The sequence below is a fragment of the Scyliorhinus torazame genome, chromosome 9 (assembly GCF_047496885.1).
Source record: "Scyliorhinus torazame isolate Kashiwa2021f chromosome 9, sScyTor2.1, whole genome shotgun sequence".
Classification (NCBI taxonomy): Eukaryota; Metazoa; Chordata; class Chondrichthyes; order Carcharhiniformes; family Scyliorhinidae; genus Scyliorhinus; species Scyliorhinus torazame.
This window is the reverse complement of record NC_092715.1, coordinates 178,220,766-178,234,617: the sequence shown is the minus strand read 5'-3', so window position 1 is coordinate 178,234,617 and position 13,852 is coordinate 178,220,766.

The following is a 13,852-nucleotide window of genomic DNA, read 5'->3' as shown; positions in this document are numbered from 1 at the left end:
GCAGATTGATGGGCCAAGTGGTCTAATTCCGCTCCTATGTCTTGTGGTGTTATGTTCTTATGGTCTCAGCATTTTCGGCTACCAAGAATTGGAAACCATACTCAACAGTGCAGTCTTACAATCTTCTATGGGTTTAGCAAAATTGCTCTGCTTTTTGTACTCCATGCTTCTATTTACAAACCCATCAGAAGCTCAGGTTTTGGTACGATACACTTTACAACCACAACTTGGGGGGCAATTACTCGCAATATGGTCATTCGTATTATGCACCAGCTCCACTTCATTGAACCTGGCTCAATATCCAGACAGCAACATCCAAAAGGCTTGAACCTCACAAGCACTGTAAACATCAATCCCATGTATGAATGAGAATATCTTGAACTAACAGTGATATATTCTAATGGTGCATGACTCTTGATTTCATTTGCAAGTTTAAAAGTTGCAAAATCTTCTGGGAAATTAGCACCAACCAATTCACCTACAATAATGTGTTATTTCTATCCACAGAAGAGGGCTTTGTTGACAGAAAAATTACACTTTGCATTGAATAATAAATTTTTCTCATTTTAAATTGAAACTAACCACATTTAAAAATGCCTAACATAGAACATATAATAGGAGAGAAACGTGCCGCAGATGCTGAAAATCTGAAATATAAGAAGAAAATTCTAGAAATACTCAGCAGGCCAGGTAGCATCTGCGGAGAGGGAAACAAAGTCAATGCTTCAGGTCCACGATCTGCATTAGTTCTGACGAAGGATCGCTAACCTCTGTTTCTCTAGGCACAGATTCCACCAGATGTGCTGAGTATTTCCAGTACTTCCTTGTCCTATTGGAGCGAAGATAACCCATTATGCCAGCCCTTCACAAGTCAATCAGACGTCTTGTGAGCCTCTAACTCCACTTCAGCAAGAAACCCAGTAGCAGCTGTCTGGAATTTTGTTTGGCACAACATTGAACATGAATACCAAAAAAAGTTAGTGCATGAAGGAAACATATAGAACTTGCTAAGCCAAAAAAAATCAAAGCAATAAAAATCTTTTAAAACGTGATTAATAAAAAAATGATCATTAAAATGTACCAAAGCTAACTAATAAAACCTTTTTTGCTTTTTCACTTCAGAAGCAGAGCTGTAGAGAGACTGAGAAGTCCCCAAGGCCTGGTGAGCAGGAAATGGGAGGGGACCAGGGTCAAGCTAAGGAGTTGGGTTTATCTAATACTTTTGTGTTCACCTCTGGTGCTACACACTCTGAGCTGGACTCAGTGGAATTCACATGAAATACATTTAGTGAACCAGATGGGTCAGAGGTGGGTTCCTTTTAACCTGGGTTTCCTCCTCCTCCTCACCTAGAGTGTGGATAACTGCCTAGGAAGGGAAGGAGAGGGGAAGGATGTGCATGTGTGTGTGCGCGCGTGTGTGTGTACATGTGTGTGCATACTTGTTTGTGTACATTTGTGTGTATGTATTTGTGTGTGTGTGTACATGTATGTATGTGCACATGCATGTATGTGTGATGAGGAAAATCTCTGCCCACTATCAGAAGACTTCCACCAAACCAAAAGTGCTGAGGCCTAGTCAGCAGGGTGCTGGTTATAGGGATTTAATGATTTTTATCATTGTTCTCCCAACTACAATCAGTACAGAAATACCAAATGCTTTCATTGCCAAAAGACAGTGTCATGATATTCAAACACACACATCATGATGGACACACTAACAGGCAAATCAGAGTACACAACACCACAACCAATCACAGACAAGAACACCAACCACATAAAAAGCACGAGCACGACACCTGGAGGTCAGTAGGTCTGGGGAGAAGGAAACAAGAAAGAGCTGTTGAAACACCACAAGCAGGGAGCCCCCCACGTGCAGAGTGCAAAGACCAAGTTGTAAATAGTGAGTTTAAATAAAGAAGCGTTGTACCATATGCAACTGTGTTGGCTCTTCTGTGTGTCAGAACACCCAACACCACATGGTACAGGAGTGGATCGATACCTGCCTACCAACCTGCCATTCTGGACATGGACCACACCGGCAAACCGCAGCCGATGCAAGTCACGGGGAACCTAGGCACCAACTGGAAGCTCTACAGGCAGCGATTTGACCTGTACATCCGTGCCACCGAAAAACAGAATGTCTCGGATGATTCGAAGATTGCAATGCTCCTCTTCTACGCAGGCCCCCACCCAAACGATGTCTTTAATTCACTGGTGTTCGAGGAAGGCGAAAACCAGGCCAAATATGACACGGTCATCCTCAAAATGGACCAGCACTTTCAAACTGAAGTAAACGAAACTTTCGAAAGATACATCTTTCAGCAACGCCTGCAAGGTAAGGAGGAGCTTTTTCAACCCTTTTTGACGCACCTCCGGATTCTAGCGCAGTCCTGCGGTTACGGCACCACCACAGAGTCCATGATCAGGGACCAGATTGTTTTTGGCGTTGCCTCTAGTGGCCTACGCCAGCAGCTTCTTAAAATAAAGAGCCTCACCTTAGCGTCTGCTGTGGAAGCCTGTGTCCTCCATGAAAATGCTGCCTGCCGTTTTGCCCGATTTCAGGCGTCCGAGTTGGCACGGAGGGGGTCCCCAGCCGTCGAATCGGCAAGCCAGGCCGCCCACGACGTTGAACGCATCCAGGCCGTCGATTTCTTCCCGCCCCACGGCCCGGACGACAGCGGCCGCTTCCCGCGCTTTTCGCGGTCTCCCGCGCAGGTGCGCGCCAAGAATAACTGCCACAACGAGGGACGCACTGCGCAGGCGCGCCCACCGCAAGATCGCACTGCGCATGCGCAGTGGCGCAACGAACGTCGTGACGTCATGACGTGCAGCAAGTGTGGAGGTCTACACTTAAAAGGGCAATGTCCTGCAAAATACCGACAGTGCAACAGATGTGCCATGATAGGCCACTACGCAGCCCGCTGTCGTGCGGCTCAACCCATGGATCCGGCGCATCCTCGACAACCTCGCACACGAGTCAGGACCGTCCAGCCCACGCATCACGACTTCCAGTTAAGTGATGCAGATGACCAGGATGACTTCCGAGTTGCCGTCATTGATGTCAACAAGGTCAATGCCATCAATCCAGACGATGAGTGGTGTGCCACCCTGACGGTCAACCGATCGCGCGTCGCCTTCCGTCTGGACACCGGCGCATCCGCCAACCTGATTGCTTACTCTGCAGTCCAGGCCATGAAGGTCAAACCACCCATCACACCATCCCGGCTTAAGATGGTTGACTATAACGGGAACGTTATCCCGTCCGTAGGATCTTGCCAGCTACAGGTGACTCACAAGAGGTACACGGCCACACTCCCCTTCGAAGTTGTGGGCTCATCAAAGGACTCGTTACTGGGCGCACAAGCGTGTAAGGTCCTTCACCTGGTACAGCGCATCATGTCTCTCTCTCCAGATGAGATATCCGACTTCCCGGATGCTGAGTTCCACGCGAATCTCCATTCCCTCCTTGCTCACAACCAGGAGGTTTTTGAAGGCATGGGGACATTGCCACACACGTACAAGATTCGACTCAGACCGGACGCCATCCCTGTCGTTCACGCACCTCGCAGGGTTCCTGCGCCTCTCAAAGACCGCCTCAAGGCACAACTGCAGATTCTTCAGGACCAAGGGGTCCTATCCAAGGTCACGGAGCCCACGCCATGGGTCAGCTCCATGGTCTGTGTAAAGAAGCCCTCTGGCGAGCTCCGTATATGTATAGATCCAAAAGATCTGAACAACAACATCATGCGGGAACACTATCCCATCCCGAAACGAGAAGACCTCACCAGCGAGATGGCGCGAGCCAACATATTCACTAAATTGGATGCGTCCAAAGGATTCTGGCAGATCAAACTGGACCCGGCCAGCCGAAGACTATGCACATTCAACACCCCTTTTGGCAGATTCTGCTACAACCGGATGCCATTCGGCATCATTTCGGCATCTGAAGTATTCCACCGCATTATGGAGCAGATGATGGAAGGCATCGAAGGGGTACGTGTATATGTGGACGATATCATCATTTGGTCCACCACTCCGCAGGAACACATGCATCGTCTTCGACGTGTCTTCACCCGCATACGGCAAAATGGCCTGCGTCTCAACCGTGCGAAGTGTGCTTTCGGCCAGACGGAGCTGAAATTCCTCGGGGACCACATCTCAAGGTCCGGGGTCCGTCCCGATGCAGACAAGGTTAGCGCCATCACAGCCATGCCACGACCGGCTGACAAGAAGGCTGTCTTAAGATTCCTGGGCATGGTCAACTTCCTTGGGAAGTTCATTCCCAACCTGGCTTCTCATACAACAAACATGCGCCATCTCGTAAAAAAATCGACGGAATTCAACTGGCACCAGTCGCATCAGCGGGAATGGGAGGAGCTCAAGCACAAACTGGTCACGGCACCAGTGCTGGCCTTCTTTGACACGACTCGCCCTACAAAGATCTCAACAGACGCCAGCCAATCTGGTATTGGAGCGGTACTCCTGCAAAAAGACAGCACGTCATCATGGGCCCCGGTTGCGTATGCCTCACGAGCCATGACCCCTACCGAACAGCGCTACGCGCAAATCGAAAAAGAATGCCTGGGCTTGTTAACTGGACTGGACAAGTTCCACGACTATGTGTATGGCCTGCCACGATTCACGGTCGAAACTGACCACCGCCCCCTGGTCAACATCATTAACAAAGACCTGAACGACATGACTCCTCGCCTCCAGCGCATCTTACTCAAACTCAGGAGGTACGATTTTGAACTGATCTACACTCCGGGGAAGGAACTCATAGTGGCGGACACTCTTTCCCGAGCAGTGAGCACACCACCAGATGCGGAGGGGTTCGTGCGTCAAATTGAGGCACACGTGACTCTGACAGCAGCAAATATGCCAGCTGATGATCCTTGTCTGGCCCACATACGCGCAGAGACGGCGACTGACCCTCTGCTGCAGCGAGTGATGCGCCACATGACGGAAGGGTGGCTAAAAGGGCAGTGCCCCCAGTTTTATAATGTGCGAGATGATCTCACCAATATAGACGGGGTCCTTATGAAATCGCATAGGATCGTCATTCCACACAGTGTGCGCCAGATGATTCTTCGTCAACTACACGAAGGCCACTTGGGCGTCGAAAAATGCAGACGAAGGGCCCGGGAGGCGGTATATTGGCCGGGTATTAATGAAGACATAGCCAACATGGTGCTCAACTGCACAACCTGTCAGAGGTTTCAGCCAGCGCAACCTCCGGAAACACTTCTACCACACGAGATGGTGACGTCCCCCTGGGCGAAGGTGGGTGTTGACCTATTTCACGCGCTCGGCAGAGATTACATTGTTATTATAGACTACTTCTCAAACTACCCGGAAGTCATGCCTCTCCATGATCTGACGTCGTCCGCAGTCATTGGGGCCTGCAAGGAAACGTTTGCTCGCCACGGCATTCCAAGGACTGTCATGTCAGACAATGGACCTTGTTTTGCCAGCCGTGAATGGTCGTCCTTTGCCGCAGCATATGGTTTCACTCATGTGACATCCAGCCCTCTGCATCCACAATCGAACGGGAAGGCTGAAAAGGGTGTCCACATCGCAAAGCGGCTCCTGTGCAAGGCGGCTGATGACGGATCGGACTTTAACCTTGCCTTGCTGGCCTATCGATCGGCCCCGTTATCCACGGGCCTCTCGCCAGCGCAGCTACTAATGGGTCGCTCCCTCAGGACGACGGTACCTTCCGTCCTGGCACCGACAACAGACCATGAGGCGGTTCTTCGGAACATGCAACTGCAGCGTGATCGCCAGAAAGGTCGGTACGACACACGAGCGACGGACCTGCCCCCCCTGTCCTCCGGAGACAAAGTACGCGTCCATCAACCGTATGGTGGCTGGTCAGCACCGGCCGAAGTCCTCCGACAAGTGGCTCCCCGCTCGTTCCTGGTTCGCATGCCGGATGGTTCCGTGCGTCGCCGCAATCGGCGCGCCCTTCGCCGACTTCCACGCTCACAGCCACACAACACGCCAGATCCTCAACAGGCTTCCGAGGATGACTTTGTGGAGCTGCCGCACATCACGCCCTTTCCATCGCCACCCATGGCCATGCCTGCACAGCAGCCGGTGGTTCTTGATCCACCTTTAAGGCGGTCAACCCGAATTCGTCGCAAACCCATTAGAATGGACTTATAATACAGTTCATATGTTTAATAAGTTGGACAATTTTACATGATAACCTGTTGTTGTTTATCGTTCCAGATGTCGTCTGACTGGACAACTGTTCAAATTTTTTTTTCTTCTTCTCTCGTTCGCATTTCTGTTATGTTATGGTACAACTGGATTCATGTGACGCACTCGACATCGCCCCATGTACATAGTTCCGTCATAGACACATGCTGCACACGACACACACACACTCTTAGATGCACTCACGTCACGATCATATTTATTACCACGTAGGCACATATCTTTGTAAAAAGGGGGGATGTCATGATATTCAAACACACACATCATGATGGACACACTAACAGGCAAATCAGAGTACACAACACCACAACCAATCACAGACAAGAACACCAACCACATAAAAAGCACGAGCACGACACCTGGAGGTCAGTAGGTCTGGGGAGAAGGAAACAAGAAAGAGCTGTTGAAACACCACAAGCAGGGAGCCCCCCACGTGCAGAGTGCAAAGACCAAGTTGTAAATAGTGAGTTTAAATAAAGAAGCGTTGTACCATATGCAACTGTGTTGGCTCTTCTGTGTGTCAGAACACCCAACACCACAGACAGGACTTATCAAACTGCATGTTGAGTAAAGGCCAATTCAGAAAAGAGAACTCACTCCAGCAGTAATGGTGAGCACCAATGTCACAAGTATAGAATTCAAAATCTTGCAGAGTACTTAACTGAAGAGGAGTTTGGGATGGACAGTGTTTATGCCACTAGCGATCATTCAAATGGCAGAGATTTTTGTACAAAGGTGGTGGTAAATCAAGAGTACATCAATATAAGTATCAATTTGACTGCAGCTTGTCCCATTATGAACAGAGACATGTACGAGAGCAATTTCAATGATGTCCTCCCACAGTCCAAAGATGTGCAGGTTAGCTGAATTGGCCATGCTATATTACCCCTTCAGTGTCTAGGGATGTGCCAGTTAGGTTAATGGGTTACAACAATAGTGCGGGGAAGAGGGGTTGGGTGGAGTGCTCTTACAGAGGGTCGGTGCAGTCTCGGTGGGCTGAATGGCCTCCTTCTGAACTGAAGGGATTCTATGTATCTCTAATTGAGAGTACAGTTCAGTTGAAAACTACTTTGATGAAATGTTAGAAATGTGTGAACAAATGGAGTGCAATGTCCAATACAGAACAAGTCCCTTAAGTCGCCCATTGGTATAATGAGATATGTGAACAAGCCAACATTAATGAATTTTTAAAATTCATTCATGGGATATGGGTGTCGCAGGCTGTGCCAGCATTTATTGCCCATCCATACTTGCCCTTGAGGGGGAAGATAAGAGTCAACCACATTGCTGTGGTCCTGGAGTCACATGTAGGCCAGAGTAGGTACGGACAGCAGATTTCCTTCCCTAAAGGACATTAGTAAGCAACCTGGGTTTTTAAGACAATTGACAATGTTTTCATGATCATCATTAGACTTTTCGTTCCAGATTTTTATTGAGTTCAAATTTCACCATTAGCAGTGGCAACATTTGAACCTCAGTCCCCAAAACATTACTCTGGGTCTCTGGATTACTAGTCCAGCGACAATACAACTAAGCCACCGCCTCCCGCTTAAGGAATAACCGCTGTAAAAACTCAGCAACTCTGGCAGGATCTATGGAGGGAGAAACAGAATTAATGTTTTGAGTCCATATGACTCTTCTTCAGAGCTTCTTCATATTCTTCTTCTGAGCTCTGAAGAGGAGTCATACACATTCGTAATGTTAACTCTTTTACCTCTCCACAGACGCTGCCAGGCCTGCTAAGTATTTCCAGAATTTTCCATTATTATTTTACATACAAATCAGGCTTGACGTGAGGCCAGTATATTGCAAGGCTAAGCTAATTTCTTATGCTCTTAAAACACATGCTCAAGTGGAACTAAAGAAGTTTTATAAAAATGGTGCATTGGTGTAAACTGATCATAAGAGGACTGGTCAACCTGTACTGTAGTGATGCTCAAACAGTAAGACAATGCAATCAACCAGGCGGTGAATGAGGAGCAGTTTCCATTCCCAACCTCCCAAGATTTTTATGTGGAGTTAGTGGGATCCAAGATATTCATGAAGTTGGATATGATGAGAGAGTGTCCTACAATGAACACACATGTGGGTTATACTCTGACACAAAGTTGCCTTATGGTGTGAAGTTTTCTCCAAAATACTTTCAAGCTGCAATGGATAAGATTTTACCAGCAGTGCCACATTTCTTGTGCCATCAGGAGGATAAGTTGGTCATGATCACAACAGAGGGAGAGAACCTTTAAGTGTTAAATGAAGTGTTAAAAAGGTTCAATGATCACAATGTGAAGTTGAAAAAGGAGCAAGTGTGCTTGTGTTCAATCTGATATAGCTTAATCTGATATGGCCTGAAAATCAATGAAAAGGGGCTACAGCTGGTGAAATAGATAAAGGTTGTAGTCAATATCCCAAAGCCAAAAGGTGTGTCTGAGCTTAGATCTTTTCTAGGTATGATTCAACATTACTTGCAATTTCTGCCTAAACTTGCGATTATGTTTGCTCCATGGCATGAGTTGTTGAAGAAAAATGTGAAATTGCAATGCTGAAATGCACAATGAGATGCCAATGATGCATGCAAGCAAAACTTGATCAGTGATACACTACTCATCTATCATGCCACAAATCACAATCTGCAGTCGCATGTGAAGCTTCAAACTATAGTGCTGGAGCGATGATCAATCATGTCACAGATAGGGTAGCACAGTGGCGCAATGGTTAGCACTGGTTCAATCCCAGCCCTGGGTCACTGTCCATGTGGTGTTTGCACATTCTCCCCGTGTCTGCATGGGTTTCACCCCCACAGCCCAAAGATGTGCAGAGCGTGGATTAGCCATGCTAAATTGCCCCTTAATTGGAAAAATTAAAACAAAAAGTCATGTCATAGATGATAGTCAATTAAAGCCCTCACAGAATTTGTTTCACACACTGTCAGCAAGATTGAATGCAACTACACATGAATAGAAAAGGAAGCACTTAGAACCATTTTCAGAATCAAAACGTTTCACCAGTTTTTGTTGAGAAGAAAGTTCACGTTAGTAACAGATCACAAACCTCTAGTAGCTAGCCTGGGATCAAAGTCTGCAATGCCAACAACTGCAGTATCAAGGATGCAGCAGTGATCTGTACTTAAGTGTGGATGCAACATTAAATATCGCAGTTTGAAACAGAATGCACCGTCGTGTTTGCCACATGAGGACTTGGATGTAGGCTGTGAGTATGTAAACTTCACAATAGCGTTGGAGATGATGACTTTTCAGCCACTGCAACTGATATTGCAGCTGAAGCTCAGAGAGACCCAGTGTTGAAAAGAATTTATGAACAGACATTGAATGGTTGGACAGAGTTTGACCAATATACAGTCAAGAAGTGAAATGGTTCCATAATCATTGTAATGTATTGCAATATGAACAGGGCTGCATCAAGTGGTGCCACAAAATTCTTTAAGGTCTAGGATTCTGGCAGAACTCCATACTGAACAGACAGGAATAGCCAGTATGAAATCCATAGCCAGAGAATTTGTTTATTGGCCTGGTCTAGGCAGTGGTCCAGAATCAATGGTGAACAAATGTGCGATCTGCCAAACCTGTAGAAATAAGCCACCAAACACCATTTTGCAACTTTGGTCACGGTCAAGTTGCCCATTTCAATGACTTCATGTAGATTTTTGTGAAAAGGGAAACAAAAGATAGCAACTGAATTCAGACCAAGACAGGGAGGAAGACCCAAACAACATGAAAGCAAATATAGCACATGTTCAACGAAAAGGAACAGATTCTTCTGGGTGTTGAATTGAAACCAAAGGGCCTGATTTCCATGAAGGGGTTGAGTATCGTGAGTCAGGAAAGGTCCCAACTTTGCAAAAGCATCTCCATTAAGGAGGCCCATGCCACCATACTTTAGTTATCAGGAGGTGGGGTGGGATGGAATCAACCCCACCATCTTCTGAGGCAGCAACAGGGGCAGGCAGATGGCAAGGCCTAGCACACCCCCATCGAATTACGAGGATGTTGGTCCAGTTTTAATTGTGAATTTCAGGCCTTCATACCTAACCCCTCAACCCCCCTCACCCACCACACATTCCACTCATCTCAAACTCCCCATGACCCTATTCTCTCTATTCCCCCTCTATTCCCCCTCAAATTTCCTAAGCCCCTCATAACCCCCCATTCCCCAGCAGGCATCCTCCATCCTCTCCCACAGTATCCACCATGTACAGAATCAAGAGCCTTTAACAAGTCTGGGAAGTCTTTGAAGTAATCCAGAAACTGACAATAAGCAGAGACTTTGAAAATATCCTTTGATTAAAAACAGCTCAGCTTACAACCTCTGAAAAATGTCAGTAACCCACAGCCATTTACAACATCAATATCATAAAATTTTATCCACTTCAGACATATTCATCTACTGTAAATAAACACAACAATAGTGTTTCAAATAAGAGACGGGGTCAGGGGGTAGTTTGAGATTGAGTTTATTGCAAAATCTTGAGTAGTACACTTACAAATACAAACAAAAGAAATAAAATCCCAGCAGGGCATAAAGAAGAAAACAATGGAAAGAGGACAAAGAAGAAGAGAGAGAGCAACATGCACCAAGAGCTTTTTACCTGCACTTTTCTGGTACCACCCCCCTCTCTGCCCCTAATTGGTTTACAGTTTTAAATTGTGACTTCTCCATGGTACTCCATACCATCACTCATGACTGGCTCTGCACATTTGCAGTCTGGATCCTGAAAGGCTGGTGTACCATGGCCAAACTGCAAATGTCTAATCTGACCTTGATTCAGAACAATACAAGCTTGTATTTCATCACACAGTTACAATATTTTCAAAACTTGGTTTTAATATTTCCCCACAGATAGTGGAAAAACTCTTCAAAAACACCATATTATTCTAATGGAATAGAGATGACAGTTAAACAAAAGCTTTAATTCCCCCTGCAAGCTGTGTGTTCACTATTTGCTGAGATCAAAGTGGATTAGCTATTCCTGGAGTTCAGCCTGGCATTCATAATGAGGCCACCTGGGTAAACAGAATCAGGCTGAACAGATGGTATCATTATGTGTGCTTGGCTAACCTCCAAGAATAACTAATCCACATATATCTCAGCAAGTAATGCTCATACAGTGGCAGAAGGGAGTGAAGCTTTGTTTAACTGACATCTCTAAGGTCTTCTAGTTACCCATTGTTTATTTGCAGAGTTTTTTCACTGCCTGTGTGTTTATTTATACAAGATTAAGAGGTATGAGGTCGATAAATTCTCCTGAAATTACTAATATGAATGACCATAACTGATTAACAAATTTATGAGAAGGTTAGAGGGGCAATCGATTCCAATGGAAATGTTGAATGGTTGTTACTTTTGGTCGATACTTGGGATTAGGGTTCCCCTATGTTTCACAACTCCCCTGAGGTACCATGAACTACATATACTAACAGAATGGGCCTAACTCCATCAAATTACAAGTTTTTGAATGCCACAACTACAATGGAGCCAGCAAGGACAAGAATACTGCATGTGGTCTAGCTACCCATAACCTTAGCACTGGTCAAAATTGCCAGAAATGGTAATGGGAGCGGGAACCTCTGAATCATGTCCTGCCCACCACTTTCAAGGCCTCCCATCTCTGCCTGACTTGGTAAAAATCTGGGCCAGATAAAACCTGATTTTACTCCAAAACCCATAAGGAAATCAGGAAGATTTTTAAAAAAGACAACTGTAATCATGTCAAGTGGGCAGATACCTAGATCCAGAAGATCATTCCTTGATAGACATGGAGTTGTGTGTACGGTAGCTTTTCTGTTCTTTGGAACATAAGCAGGGGTTTCGAGAGCTAACATCCAATGCAGAAGGCTCTGAATTTGTAAAAAGAACCTCTCTTGATTAGCAAAGAGTGAACCTTGCTGTCATTCAGATTCATAACAATGAATCAGTTGACGACTTCTGACGTTCACAGCTTCAATATGCTATCAGAATCATTAACTCTAGAAGGAGGGTATTTTCCTCACATTCTGAACCATTGTGAAGAAGGGATTGGTGTGCTGTTATTTACATGGGCTGCAGCCAATCAACAACCATTAGGAAGGTATTTACAGAAAAGATGGCTGCCAAAGAAATTAATTAACTCAACCTTGAGACAAGTGATTAAACTGAGCCTCAGGTTTTCAGCATAGCAGATAACATCTTCAAGGAAATATTTGCTAGGCTATATCATAAATACAGAACAATTAGAAAAATTATTACACTATTCAGAATTGTTTCACTGTTATGTTAAAAGAGATACTTTTACAGTCCAGTTCTTACCTGGGGGAAAGTCAAGATGGCAGCTGAAACTAAATTCACAAAATGTTTGGAGTAAATTGATTGATTGGCCTATTCTTGTTTCCCTTCATTAAGGCATGTTTTTTGTTGGTAGATTTCATTGCTCTATTTTCTTCTACTTGTTTATCTGTTATTGATATTTAACAAAAAAAAGAATGAATTATTGTTCCTCTTTAATCAATCATATGTTTCATTTATCATTAAAGTGGAATTCAGCAATTCAGGCAGTAACCGAATTTTGCCTCACAGTTGTGTCAAACCCTTGGTTTCAATGTGGTGAAACATAATACACTGATGTCTGGTTCCTTGAAAGATTTAATGTGAAGGATTCATGCTAAAAGGAAGACTTTAGTATTTGGAAATCAATGTCTTACTTGTTTTGTAAGAAGGCCATTGAGAAAGATCTTCTTGTACTTTTAGTGCACTCTTCCAATTGAGCATCAAGACCTACTTCTGATATTTTTAAAAGAGAGAAACGTCTTTCCCAACTTGATTCGTTCAAATGTTTGTACAACCTGGGTTAGGAAGGTATCATAGAATCAAAGGCTGGTATCATAGAATCAAAAGCTGGTTAAGGCCTGTTGGGTCCATACTGGCTCGCTATTATTCACCAACTTTTCCTCCCCTGCCTTTCCTCTATAACCTTGCAATTTTTTCCCCTTCAGGGAATTTTCCCAATTATCTTCGGAAAGCCTCGGTCAAATCTGCCTCCACCACACTCTTGGACAGTACATTCCATATCCTAAACCTATGCTGCATTCAAAGGTTTTTTCTCATGTTGCCATTGGTTCTTTTGACAATCACCTCATGTGCTGTTTCTCGACCCTTCTGCTAAAGGGAACAGATTTTCCGTATCTACAATATTTAGGTTCCTCTTGATTTTGAATATCGCTATTAAATCTTCTCCTCTCACGGGTGACTGGTCCCTGCTTCGCCAATCCATCTACATAGTTGAAGTTCTTCATTCCTGAAACTACTTTTGAAACTTTTCTGCACCGTCTCTAATGCCTTCACATTCTTCCTAAATTGCAGTGCCCAGAATTAGGTACAATATCGCGGCTGAGGCAGAACCACATTTTAAAGTATCATCATAGCTTCCTTGCTTTTGTACTCTATTCCCCTCTTCGCAGAGCCCAGGATCACATGTGCTTTATTATCTGGTTTCTCAACCTGCCCTGCCACATTCAATGATTTGTGCATATATGTTCAGGAATGGGTTAAGAAAAATTCCAGTTAGATGTCTCATTGATCCAATAATTGGCACTGATAAGTAAAGAGGCTACAGCTGGCCTTTAGAGCATGTGATGTGATG